We start from the raw sequence: 14,648 nt of genomic DNA, 5'->3' as shown, positions 1-14,648 counted from the left end.
TGAAACCCAAAATGTTCTCCACTATGTTTTGTATCTTTTAAACTTTCCCTTGAGCAGACACTTTAAGACACAAGATTGCTCCTTTCCTAGGTCAGCCAGCTCTTGTCTGATTAGTGATATAATTGCTGAACTGACTATACAGCTCAGCACAAAAATGCAATAGAATTATTTTTTCTTATTAATTTGCTTCTCCAATTAGATTCCATCAACCTCTGCCATTGCATTGGTAAATTTTTATATTTTTTTTGCTTTTTAATTATGCACATTATCTCAGTTGAAACACTGTAGCTTCATCTGGATCTCACATGGACATAAATCAGCAAGAGAACAATCATACTTTGTCAGTACACGTCAGGCACAAGCCATTTGGCTTTCTGTCTGGGATTTCATTAAACTGCATTAATGTTCCTTCTGTCTATGATGTGCCAAGAGTATCATTAGCCGTTCTCTTTCTTTGGGCTGTTCATCGCCTTCAGTCTGAGTTAAGGGTCATTCAAAAAAAAGGTTTCGTTATCACTTTCTGAACACTCTGTCTTTTTATTTGGCATAAACTTTGCATAAATATAATGGTCCTGCAGTAAGTTCTTAAATGGAATAAGCAACATAAGACAAAGGGTCCTGAATCTAATCCTACCTACCTTCCTCAACAAAACCCATCTAAGACTTTGAAACTGAAATGGGCCAAATCCCATTTAACCAAAACATATCATATAAACTGCCCTATACTCAAAATTTTAAATGCCTTTGCCTTTTCAAGAGAAATGTTTCCCAAAAAGTTTTATTACCACCACATTATAGAGACCAAACTTGCACAAAATTATGGTAGATTGCTCAAGACAATCCTAGAGATCAGTGGCAAAGATGGGAATGAACTCACATCTAATGTAAAGAAAATCCTGACATATGACATATGCACGTATGAAGAAAATGACAGATTTATACACTGCCATTGTATTAGGCATCATCTTGTAGGAGTATGTGGCTACACTAACAATATTTAGACAGCACTGGAGAGATCCAGATTCCTGTGCTATCACCGTCTTCTTGAGAGACATTAGGCAAACCATGAGGCATCTTGGTGTCTCAGTTTCCTATATATTAATAACTTGTCTTTGTCTCTCATTTAAACACAGTTAACTGCCCGTTTGAGCTCTGAGTTTTATCACAATACTTACGACACTGCTCTCAGCTGTTACACCTAACTTGACTGAGAAATACTGCTAAACATGGGATGCAAGTATTTAATGGCTTCCACAATAGATAATTCATGCAGATATTTCCCTAGACATTTTTTGCCTAGTGACAATCATACTCACAAGTTTTCCTAAAGATTTAATGAAGTCTTGGCTCTTTGTCCTCTAAACTTATCCATAAATATTCTTAATCATTTTGGAAGTAATGATCGCAGGTACAGTCCATGGAGAGAAATACACCTCCCTGACATAAGCCGACAATATTCAGGACACATGATCTGCAAGATTTGAACTGAAGTCCACGGAGTCATTTCCTGGAGGTATAAGAACTTCTCACGAGGTTTGCAGAAGACAACAGATCAGGCCTGTCTTGCAGCTGCTTACAGCTCCCTTCCTGGCTTTTAAACTCTTTCCTGAAGATTAATAAAATGAATAGGACATATTCAAGTAATATAACATTGGAAACAACCCATCATTTCTGCTGCTACATTTGAACTAAGAAAAAGAACATGTAAGTGCATTGTTCCTCTGGATTTCAGTGGTAGGAAAGTCTGAGGGAAGAACAAATATTGGAAATCCCAACTAGCAAATATTGCGCTTGAGTAATCAGAAAAGTACCTATAAAGTAAGAAGACTCAAAACTAGTAGAAAAAAGTCCCTTCTCTTTTCAATACTTTTACAAATGCTGGAAACCAAGGAGGTGTTCTTTGCCATTACCCAGGAATAGTGATTTAGGTTAAGATTGTTCTAAAGATATTAAGAAGGAGAAAAAAATTACAGAGCATTTTGCATAAGGCTTTCCAGATGCCTATGTCCTTGTAAGGATGGCTGTCCTTGAAAATGAGAGCTATGGGAAATCATATAAGAGCCCGTGGATATGAATCATGGGGAAAAGACTAAGAGTTAGCTTCTTCTTATTTAAAATTAATAGAGGGAATTTAAAGGCTTGATGGGAACTTTTCACGCAGGCAAAACGAATGAGAAACTGTGGGGAGATTGGAAAGCATCCAAAATAGTCTTGGCAAGAACCTTTAGCAGAAGTGGTAGAAAACCTTCATAAATTATAAGGAGAATTAAAAAAAAAAAAAAAAAGAATAAGAGGGAAGGAAAGGAGGAAGGAAGGAAGGAAGGAAGGAAGGAAGGAAGGAAGGAAGGAAGGAAGGAAGGAAGGAAGGAAGGAAGGAAGGAAGGAAGGAAGGAAGGAAGGAAGGAAGGAAGGAAGGAAGGAAGGAAGGAAGGAAGGGAGGAAGGAAGGGAGGAAGGGAGGAAGGAAGGAAGGAAGGAAGGAAGGAAGGAAGGAAGGAAGGAAGGAAGGAAGGAAGGAAGGAAGGAAGGAAGGAAGGAAGGGAGGGAGGGAGGGAGGGAGGAAGGGAGGAAGGAAGGAAGGAAGGAAGGAAGGAAGGAAGGAAGGAAGGAAGGAAGGAAGGAAGGAAGGAAGGAAGGAAGGAAGGAAGGAAGGAAGGAAGGAAGGAAGGAAGGAAGGAAGATTATAGGTTTTCTCAGGAGTAAATTATCGCTGCTGTATAACAAATACCTTACTGCATGAGCTGTTCAAACTTCATTGGTTTCTGGGGAAAGGTGTGGAATAGTGTACTGGACATCTAGTTGCTTCCTGAGTGTTCCAAAAGCAGATGAACTTATTGAGGGATTGGTATGCAGCCCATCAGTTCACTTTACTTTTTACATCCCTACTGAATATCTGGATATCATCTTATGCATCTTTGTCCACATTTACCAAATTCATCAGGATTTGTTGTCGGTGAGTTTCAGAGGCTCTTTGTGTTGAAAAAAAAATTCCTTTGATGATGCTTAAGTTTGTGGTATTTCAGGTAATCCTTTGTTCCCTTTCTGTCCAAAAGGTGGAATTCAGAGGTCAGACTTAGAATTTGAGTCATTTATAGGAGAGGTGCAGACAAGAAGTCATGGGTTGAAGGAGCATTGCAGCTAGAGACATTCAGAACTGCAGACTTTATCCATACAGTATGACAACAATTTCCATGCAGTAGTCAATATTCAGCTGTTACAGATTTTCTGGAAAGATATTTTAGAAACTACAGCTGACATTCAGTAATTTTCTATCACGTTGTTCTTCCTGTGCTACTGCTCTTAATTTCTTCTACGCACTGAATCCAGGTACTTTCCCCTTGCACTGCCTACCACGTGTCTACTTTATATTTTAAACCACACTTCTATCTGTACAGCTAGCCTTGAGTAAGTAAACAAAAACAAAGGCTTAACATGCAGTCAAAAACAGTAGATGCAACTTTTTGCAGATAGCTCTTCAAGAATTTCCATCACATTGCCTCTCTACCAAACTTGTGACGACAAGTGAGCCAAATTGTAAAGACGGTAAGAGCTGGAATAATCTTTGAAAAGTGACAGTAGGAGTTATTGTGAAACCTTTTAACAAAATAAGCTTGAAATAGGAGACATGCACAGCCATATAGATGTTTAGCCAGTGTTTTGTGAAGAGTTTGTGCTCCTCCCTGTTTTTTACAAATTGTACAGAGTTGAGAAGCATAAAATAAAACCATGGCACAAATGCTAATCCTGTTCCGATTACCTCAGAGTTCAACTTGAAACTGAAAACTCCTGTTCCAGTTTTATCAGACAATTGTATGTGGTATTAATTAAATTATATGTGACTGGATTCAAATCCTGTCTCCATATTCCTAAAGCTGGATCATTAATACACAGCTCCTCACCTAATAATCTTCTATACCCAAATCTAAACAAAGGCAAAATATTTTGGTTCTCTGAAACATTATGCAGCCAGAAGAACTTTTTAGAGCCAGAGTTGGTTGGTAGAAGCTCAGGACTTTTGGAAAAGCAGTCAGTTTAGTAAACAAGCACCAAAATAAAACAATTAGCCTCTGTTTTTCTTTGAAAAAAAAAAAAATTTTTTTCTTAGTTGCAGTTGAAGTTCTGGAGAGGATAAAAGCAAGAAGGTTCTTCACAGGACTGAATCCTGCGGAAACTGTGTCTAAATCAGCCAGAATTAAGGCTGAACAGCTGACTGAATCATTATTTCTACAGCCAAATGAATAATTTAAAGCACACTAACATCAACACCTAGCAAATGTTTCTTTTATATCTTGTTGTAATTTTCTTATTTTCTACATTTATCTGGATGAAATTTCTCAAATTTGACCAGTTTTCCTCCATACTTTTTAATATGGACTTCAGTGGTTTTTTGAGAATATACTGTCAGGAAAAGAAATGTAAGTGCACCAGTTTCAAGTAAAATTTTATCTAAGCCTGGGTCAGCACCTCTGAAGAGAGCTCCTATTGGAACAGCCGTTCTTTCTTCAGTGCAGCTCTGCTTTTCTGCTTGAGAACATTGTCAGATCATTTACGATTGGGTCATTTCTGGGAACTCTCTCGAAATACATGAAAAAAAAATGGTTTTCAACTCAAGCCTGCAGGCTTTAAAGAGTAATCCCTACTGGGGTGTTTTTGTTTCTTTTCTGCTACAATTACTATGATGTTTCCTCAGGTTGAACTCTTCCAAGTTGAGGATGGCTTTTCCCTTCATGCTGTTGCCTTTCAGCAGCATTTGTATGCCGAGGTATACCTTGTACTCAGATTGTCACAGAACTTGCAACAACGAGGAGTCCCTGAGAATCCGGTGAAAAAGAGACACTCTGATCAACTCATCCCATCACATCTGTTACTCATCCTTTAGCTTATCACTTCTTTAACTCCAACATCTGACTCTCAAATCAAGGATACTGCTGATGTTCCCTTGGCCCACGTTGAATTGTATTTGCAGAGATGGGAGTGATATCAAAATCAGGTGCCTTCAATGTGAGGTTTGGGTTAGAGGAGAATAAACTTTTCAGTAGACTATAAAGTATATGAGCCTAATGACTAATCCTCATGGAGGCATTGCTCCTTCTTGTATTCTTTTAGGGAAATAGGAAGAAATTTGATGATTTCTTGTTTGTACGAAAGCACCACCAACATACTGTTTACCCTTCCCTTAGTGATGGATCAGCCACTTGAATCAAGAAATATAAGTGAATTCAATCAAACTTCTGTGTAGGAATAGGCTGACTACATCAGGTGCCTTCATTCCTTATTTTCCTCAGGCTGCTGATAGACCTAAAGGCTTAAAGAACAAGGAAGGGTTTTTATCTTTTTTATCTATGATTATATTCTATATCACAACTCAGGCTACAAAGCGCATATTTAGTCTATGGTGATCACACTGTATGAAATAGAAGTACCTCTTCCTATATTTCCCTGAGTTTGTATTCGCCATCTTGTTTTGTTGCATGAGTACAGTCATCAGGCTTTTGTTCGTAATCACCAGGCAAGCAACCTCACAGACACAGGCAAGAACTAAATTCAGTTCAATGCACTTGTGTTTTCATTAATTGGCTGGCTAACGTGAAATGTCTCCCTTAAGACCACCCACATTCTGCAACTGAACACTATGTCAGGGAGCACTCTTTTCTGAAGATGCTTATCACTAATGAGCCTCAGATTCCTTTCTTGCATAAGCCAATTTCCCATTTCACATAGCAATTATGTAAATGAAGGTGAAGTTCCTGATAACTTCCATTGGTTCCTCTCAGCTCACAAGTAAAAAGATGAAGCGTGTTAAAAAACTTTCATTTCAGTCTGGGTAAAGATCTGATTACCCAAACTAAAATATAAAAATATTTTTTTAAAAGGACAATTTAAAATGTGCTTTCCTCTTTATCCCAAAAGGACAACAATAAAGGAATGAAAACCAATCTCCAGATGATATTGTTCACAGAGTTTACTTCACTGTGTGTAGTCACTCATATTCCTGTTGCAACTAACTGCTGCCAAAACCAGACACTGTGCAATGTAAACAGTGAACAACATTCTAGATTAGATCTATTTGATATGACACAAAAGCTTTCAACATTGTTTGAATGGCTTAGAGGCAATCCATCACATGAACATTTTTACGGCTTTCACACCATTCTCACAGTGTCAGTTCTTAACCTTCTTTATTGTTCATGTCCTTTTTACAGGTGGGAACCTGAGGCAGAGCATGACTTAGGCCTGTCTCCTCAGGAATATTCAATATGAGCCAATGTAGATTAGACCTGTGAGGGATCTTGAAGATCTTAATCTAAGTGTCTTGCCTAACATTGGAGAGAAGAAGTAGGAAACAGAAGTCAGATCCCACAGTTCGGTGAGTCTAGAGTCCCTGTTGTCTTCCTCTCTTCCTGATACTGTAGAAACTTCTACTACTGGAAGTGAAAAGATGCAACAATTTGCAGTTTAATTTGGTTTTATTAAAAACTAAACCAAATTCAACAAAAAAACAAAAAAAAACAAACACCAGATTTCCTATTATAATCCACAAACAAGAGAAATTCATTATAGAAGTCTAAAACTGCTTTTTCTTCTTGCATGCAACACTAATACGAAAGCACACAGTAATTCCTTGGATATTGTCAGAGGTCCTTTGTAGTCTTTTCTAATCTAAATCTTGAAACACTGAGCTCTGGTGAGTGTATTTTCAATCAAATATTATTATGTCTAGTAACACAGAGATCCTTATTGTGTTATTAGTACAAGAGATTTTTCATCTCCCACAAACATAATAGCTACTTTATTAGTGGTCGAATGGAGTTATTACACTAATTCCCACTACTTAAAAGGGAGGGAATTAAAACTTTCTATTTCTGAGTAGGTCACATGATGAAAACTCAGATCCTAACTTCCACATACTTAGAACAGAGCCTATTGATGAGGCTCCCCAGATCCACATTATACCAGTCGTACCATGCAGTTGCACCCACTAGCCTTGAATAATATTTTTAGCATGGGATCTGTCATGTCTCATTTTATTTACAGAAAAGGCAGGTAACTAAAGATTTTTTTATTTTTATTTTTATTTTTTATTTTTTATCAGTGAAGAGAAATCAAGACCTAATAGAAGAAAATCACTGTAACCTAAAATTCATCCTTCTGATATGTGGAATGAAGTCTTTCCAATGTTACTTATGAAGGGAACTTGCAGGATAATCTTAGGCTACTCAGTCTGACTCTAAGACTACTCAAGTGTGTAATTATTGTTAAGAAGGCCAGTGGCAAGACCAGCAGACAGACTTGCAAGAGATGATTCAACCCAATCAAGGCATGGTAGAAACTGTAGACATATATGCAAAACTCAAATCCAAAGCAAAGTGATATTCACTTTTGTAAACAGTTTCTAGGTGGTGTGTAAGGTGAGAGATAACAGATGGATAGACATAAACAGACAAATCCAGGAAATTATGATATGTTATTAGTCACAATGACTGGAAGTACTCTCAGCACAACAGTAGGCTGGACGTGCATGAGGCCTACACCTTCACCAAAGCACCATTACTGTTGAAAAAAACTCATACTATTCAGTGGGAAGAGAGGAAGTTCAGGGGGAGTTACATTTAAAGACCTCACTCAGTATTATCCATTATTTCCACGGATGAAACTTGATCTCCAGTAATACTGTTTTCCAGGTCCTGGGACAAACAACAAAATTTTTGGCCTACACCTGTGCTGGGCTTTAGGTGCTTTTGGGGGGTGAAAATTATGGGAAAAATATTTAGCATGAGACCAACAACAGCACAACAGGGCATGGTGCAAATGCATGTAAGATAACAGCCAGGAATCTTCTATCAGAGCAAGAGACAGGATGAATAATGTACGCCATGCTGATGAAGAAATATTCAGCACAAGTACACTCATCTCAGGAAGCAAGTTCACATCTCAGGAAGAAGGTCACAGAGTGTACCAGGTCAAAGCTAGGCTAAAGATTTTCGATGGTTTTGTGCTTCACAGTACAGACATAAGCTCTTGTTTACCTCACCAGAACCTGAGTTAACTCACAGTAATAAGGCATGCTGAGATGCGCAGATGGAAAGTGCTACACAGAATTTGCAAGACCTAGTAGCTGTTAATGAGCAAATACCAAAAATCATTAATGTGTATCTGAGCTGTTTAAAATGAAATAGCTCCTTCCCCTCACATTTTTAATTGGCTTGCTTTGTTACTTCTGAAGATATAAACATGCAACTTCATCCATATACATGACAGGCACGAAGCTTAATTTTCCCAGAAAGTGAAAGAACATTGTCCAGCAAACGGGAAGATGTCATCTGCCTAGAAGCAGCCCTAAGGTAAAGAAGGTGTTAAAAAGAAAATTTCCATCAAGGTTCCACCTGGCTGCATATATTATGTTATCCAGGCATTGTCCAGAAGGGGTGTAGCTAAGCTGGTGGGAGAAGTTATTTTTGCTGTTTGAGGCTTAAACCTCCTTCCCTCTGATCAGCCCTTAACTGCACACTCATCTCATCTGGTCTGTGTTTCATATTCACAACAAATTGTGCACCCAGTGTCCCCTCACCTCCAAGCTTTGATGGGCACTGAGGGTGATGGAGCAAGTGAAGTCTTGCAGGCTCCTGCAATGGGGTGGCAGCCCGAGTGCCGAGCAAGCTCCGCTTTCAGCTCTGAGTTCAGCATGTGATTTACCTCCTGGACCTGGATCCAGAGGTGAATACCATGCACAGCAAGGCACCAGGGACTCTGAGAGGAGTCTCCCACATTGGAGTTCAGGTGAATTGGCAATAGTTTTGATGAGCATATAAAATAAGTAGTAGTATATTTTCCTTTGTACATAACGAAAGCATAGGTCCTAGACACCCTTCCACTCCCTTACCATGACACCTACACTGGCGTGCTTAGGAACAACGCCTTTCACCAAACTAACCCCTGTTTCTCGCCGTGAAGGAATACGCTGGCTGCATTCAGACTGTGAAAAACAGAAGCTGGTCCACAGCTGCAGATTTTCCAAATGCATATTAGTTATTTCTGGCAGGTTAATGTGCATAGGTGGGGGAGAAATATTTTCCTGAGCCTCCTAGGTTTGGATGTTGTACAGCAGCTATAATGATTCTGCAGCATAATTCCATTTAGAACATAAGCCATATTCAAGAACCTCCCACCTACAAGAAAAGTCAGTGGTTTTAATTACATTAACAGTCTCCCAGAATGCTGTTATTATTGCAACTCATTACGCAGTGCGTGGTAGAAATAGTAGGTCAAACATTTCTCTCTTTGGATCCACTGTATTACTCTCTAAAGCATGAACCGAGCATAAAAAGTTTCAAGACCATAAATAATTCTCTGCTCTCCTACACTGTCACATTTCCAAGAATATCAAAGCTCTTTACATTAAGTAATTAAGTCTCACAATACCCTTATGATACAGATACAATTAACCCCATTACACATATGGGGAAACTAAAACAGAGGGAGGCTGATTGCTCAAGATCAGAGCTGGGAGGAAGAGCTCAGCAATCATAGGAATTAAGGACTAGTAAATCCTCCTGGGTCCTCAAATCCTCCAGCTATCATATGCCACAGAGGCACACTTATAACTTCAGCATAGTTCAGTGCTACAGTCAGGTTTTTTTTTTCATTTCTGTTAAACTCTGTCCTGAGGTTTTGCTTCTGGTATTCACTGGCTTGAGCAAGTTACACGGGATATGGGGTATTGGTTACCATCCATAAGTGCCATAGTCTCATTTTTGTGTTATTTGTTTAACCAAGTGAAACGTCAGTAACACAAGGATCTTCTCTGGATTATACTTTCAGTTGAGTTTCTTTTGTGAAAGCAAGAAATGCTGAAATAATTTTTTCTTAACTAAATATGAGTAATAAAATTTCATATTCTTCTGACATAACGAGAAAGACATATTCTTACTCTTAAGGGATACTGTGCTTATTTCCTAGATATATTTTTTTAAAAATTTATTTTTGTGTTTTTTTTTTAACTTGTTTAAATATCAGCTTTTGATACTAACATCTGATGCCTCTTAGGTAATGTGCAATATCATTTTTTTAAGGAGAAAAAACAGAAGGTAGAGTACCATGCCTCAGTTATGCTCTTTCTTTTCCAGAATACATTTTCTTTTGCTCCTCAGGTATCATTCACAGCATTTATAAAATACTCTTGTGAAACAGTTCTCTTAAAGCTACAGTCTGCAATACTAGCGTAAAAATTACAGCCCACAGTGGCTGAAGACTGACTTTATCACTTTCTACTCTGACACAGAACAATGTAGTGAGTAGACCACTCTGCTGTTCTACCCACTTTAGATGCAGTCCTTGGAGGCACATTTAATTGGACACACTGCAATTTCAGGGATTTTATGATATTACCAGTGGAGAGGGCTATGGCAGAAAATTTTTAATATTCATTATTACTTCCCCCACACATATGCAAAGGAAGACTAAGTTACACCGTATCTGTAGTAGAAGGTGAGCTCTTACCACCTGTCTGTAAGAGCAAGTCTGTAATTTTGAACCTTCTCAGTTTCTATAAAATACATGCTCTTGCCTCATATATTTTCATGCCACCAGCTATATAATTTAAAATCAAGGTGAAACCAGGAATTTTCCTAACATTCATCCCCAATCTATCAAACCTTTAAGCAAGTGCTTATCTAATAAATGAGCAGGATCTATTTAAGTCCACAGGATTGTTTTCAAGCTTCAAGTCACCAACCAGCATTTTTCTGCACAGAATTTTACAGCAGCCACTAGAGAAAGTGTCTACTGACAGATCAGGCCATATTCAAAGCCCCATGTAGTGTGGAGGAAGTTGTTTGCTCATGGAGGATGAAAGAGGACTGAGATTTACATGACCCTAGATATAGAAAAGAAGAAAACACAAACCAAAGTGTATTTTATTTCCCACATAGCTTCCATCAGTTTGAGCCATTTGGTTTGTTATCCTGATTCAAGTTTTTCCTGATCATTCATACAGGTGCAAAGACAGTGCAAATTGTTCCCTGCTCAGGATGCACATTGTTTTTCATCTGCGTCAAAGGTGTGAAAATTTTGCATGAAATCCAAGGCAAGAAGGGTATTTAAGTAAATGTGTAAACATACGCACAACATTACTTCTGCATGTGGAAATCTGTAGAAAAAGGAAGCGTTGGGTTCCAACATTGCCTGCAGGCTCTGTGGTGTCACACCAGCAGGGAATGCAAGTCTAAAGAAGAAATAAGGAGGTTTGTATCGTTCTCCTATTCTTCAGTATGTTATACAAAACTGAGGTTTCATTTTCTCAGGCCTCTCTCTTCTTCCCCAGTTTGCTGTAGTTCCCTTGACTTCCTAATGACTCCCCTTCAAGTTTCATTTTTAGAGAGACAGCAAGATCAGGTCTTGTGGGCAGCAAATGGTTCAAGGCTGCTACTGAAACCACATTCACTCTCCATGCAAACAGATGCTGGCAAGCAAATTTTAAAGCAAAACTGGGGTTTTCCCACTGGGACATATGGTCCAGTGCCAGGACTGATCAGCATTGCTGTAGTAGGTTGCTAGGCACTGCTGGACGAGCTGCCTACAGCATGTCTCAAAGGTCCCACTACAGATGGGAGACTGAAAGATATGAGAGCACCTACACAGTCAGGCCTTTCTTTAAGGACAGTAGACACATCATCCATGAGAAAGCAATTTGACTCTAGGCATGGTTTTATACCATCACACACATCCCGTCTGTGCAACTAAAGTCAAAATGAAATGCAAGTACTTAAAGGGTGATCTCAGTCCAGCAAAAGTGCTTATGCTTACATTTATTTACTCATTTCTTCTCACAGTCAGTGGGTATGTAAGGCAACCGTAAAAAAAAAAAACCCTGAAATTTATGCATTCAAATCCATATTCTTTGTTCATGCTGGTCATGTATATTGGGTTTGCATGGCCAGGTTTCTGTGGCAGGGGGGCTACAGGAGTGGCTCCTGTGAGAAGCTGCTAAACACTTCCCCCATGTCCCACAGAGCCAATGCCAGCCGGCTCCAAGACAGACCCGCTGCTGGCCAAGGCTGAGCCCATCAGCAACCATGGTAATGCCTCAGGGATAATATATTTAAGAAGACAGGAAAAGAATAGGTGCAACAGCAGCTTGGCATGGTCTGAACTTGGCCAGTAGCCAATCACCACATGACCAGTCATTTACTTACCCCCCCTCCCTAGTGAAATAGGGGAGGGATAAAAAAAAATTATTTGTATGTTGAATTAAAAAGTTTAGCAATAGTAACAAAACAACAGTAACAATAGTAATTCCAAATAGGTAATATGAAATGCAGTTGCTCACTGACTGGTGACCGGTATGCAGCCCCCCACCCCTAGCAGTGATCCCAACGGTACCAAAGATCCCACCGCCCCAACCAGAAAATAGAAACGGATATGAGAGAGCATGTGTCCCCTTATATACTGAGCATGACATCACATGATATGGAATACTCCAGTGACGGATACCGGCGGCCCTCTAGCTGTGTTCCCTCTCAGTCCAAGGAAAGTTAACTCTATCCTGGCCAAAACCAGGACACAGCTGAAGAGAGAAGAGAGCATAAGTGGGACTAACAACCCTGCAGACCCCAAGGCCAGTGAGGAAGGGGGACAGGAGGTGCTCCAGGCACAGAGCAGAGGTTCCCCTGCAGCCCGTGGTGCAGCCCGTGGTGAGGCAGCTGTGCCCTGCACCCATGGAGCTCCATGGGGGAGCAGAGACCCACCTGCAGCCCGTGGGAGGGACCCACGCTGGAGCAGTTTGTGAAGAGCTGCAGCCTGTGGAAGGACTCACATTGGAGAAGTTTGTGAACTGTCTCCATGGGAGGGACCCCACTCTGGAGCAGGGGAAAGAGTGTGAGGAGGAAGAAGTGGCAGCGACGATCTGTGATGAAGTGACCACAACCCTCATTCCCCATGCCCCTGAGCTGCTTTGTCTGAGGAAGTAGAGAAATTTGACAGTGGAGTTGAGTCTGGGAAGAAGGGAGAGGTGGGGGGATGGTGTTTTTAAGATTTGTTTTTTATTTTTCATTATCCTGATCTGATTTGATTGGTGATATATATTTGATTGGTAATATCTGATTGGTAATATTTGATTAGTAATATATTTTTCTCTCAAGTCTCTTTTGCCAGTGATGGTAATTGTGAGTGATCTCTCACTGTCCTTATCTTGACCCATGAGCTTTTCATTATATTTTCTCTCCCCTGTCCAGCTGAGGAGGAGAAGACAGAGTGGCTTTGGTGAGCATCTGGCATGCAGTCGGGGTCAACCCACCACATTATGTAAGTTCATACTTAGAATCACAGAAGAATGGAATGGTTGGGGTTTGAAAAGATCTTTAAAGTTCACCTAGTTCCAACCTCCGTACCATGGACCAGGACATTTTTCACTAGGTTAATTTGCTCAAAGCCATATCCAAGTGATCGTATCTTATTTTTTTGGTCTTCCTTCAGCAATAAATCATGAAGAACACGAAGACAAACGAAAATCACAAAACAAGGAGACACCAATTCCTGTTGTTTATCTTACACATTTGGATAGTTATTAAGTCATATATGTCTTTCCATCGTTGAAGCAGCACCATTGTTTTACAGATAAGACCGAGATAAGGACACACAGTTCAACCTGCTGCCTGTGTTCCCTGTTTTAACCTGCAGACCACAAGATTTTTCAGAGCAGTCCCTGTCAGTGTTTGTTATCAATGGGAAATGAAACCGACCAGCATTCCTTGGCTGGAATAGTAAATTAAGCAAATACTTCTGAAAGGCCCACATGTACACTTGAATGCACAGAAAATTCAGTTTTCTAATTTACGGTCACATCTAATACATAATGTTAAGCTTCAGAGCTATTGACCATGCAGTAATGTCCTAGAGAATTGTTAACAGCACGGAATGCTTTACTGAACCTCAAATTCAATTCCTGGTTCATCAAAATTCAAGCCTGGCTTCTATTTCCTAGTATATTCTTAGTCCAGCTATGAAATTTATGGTGAAAATATAATCATAGTTTTAGTCTTACAAAATATAAATAAACAAACACCACTTCCACAGTTTCATTTTCAATGAATAAATCACTGTGCAATTCCAGAATGAAACATGAATTAATTTTTTAGATCTTGTAGCTTTTTTTCCTGTTAGTGGCAGAATGAGGTCCAAAGAAAAGAATAAGAACGATGTTCTCACACTGGAATCTTCTCTTTTTTCTTATATTTTACCCTGAAAAAACATTCAGAAGCATTATATAAAATCTCAAATCAAGGTCTCATCTTTGATTATTTTCTGGGAATGACAAGGGTACCATTTGCTCTCTCAGTATACTATGTCACCTTTCCTGCTTTTTATTATTACTTGCCTTATTAATTTGCATGCATACATACATGAAGGCACAAGCTGCAATCACAGCCTTTTTGTGCCAGGTCTTTTACAAACACAATGGAAATGTCTCTCTCTGCAGAAGTTCCTGCAACTTTTTTTATAGTAAATGGACAGAAATAGATGTGATTCAATGCATCTTAAAATAGATATGTTAAATTACTCCTTCAGATTACCTGTTTCTCTCCTCTGACTATAAAGGGAGACTGGTTGATTAGCTTAGGTGGAGACACTCACAGCATAGATATCAGCAGTTAG

At 39.3% G+C, this 14,648-nt stretch overlaps 1 protein-coding gene across 1 annotated transcript in view; it reads right to left on the bottom strand.

Annotated features, from left to right (window-relative positions):
* FAM135B (family with sequence similarity 135 member B) overlaps window positions 1-14,648 on the bottom strand; it is a 212,955-nt gene that overhangs the window by 89,283 nt on the left and 109,024 nt on the right. The gene's annotated exons all lie outside the window — the stretch shown is intronic.

Source organism: Athene noctua, chromosome 2 (assembly GCF_965140245.1).
Source record: "Athene noctua chromosome 2, bAthNoc1.hap1.1, whole genome shotgun sequence".
Lineage (NCBI taxonomy): Eukaryota > Metazoa > Chordata > Aves > Strigiformes > Strigidae > Athene > Athene noctua.
Note: the sequence above shows the minus strand (reverse complement) of the source record. Positions and strands in the feature narration are given on the sequence as shown.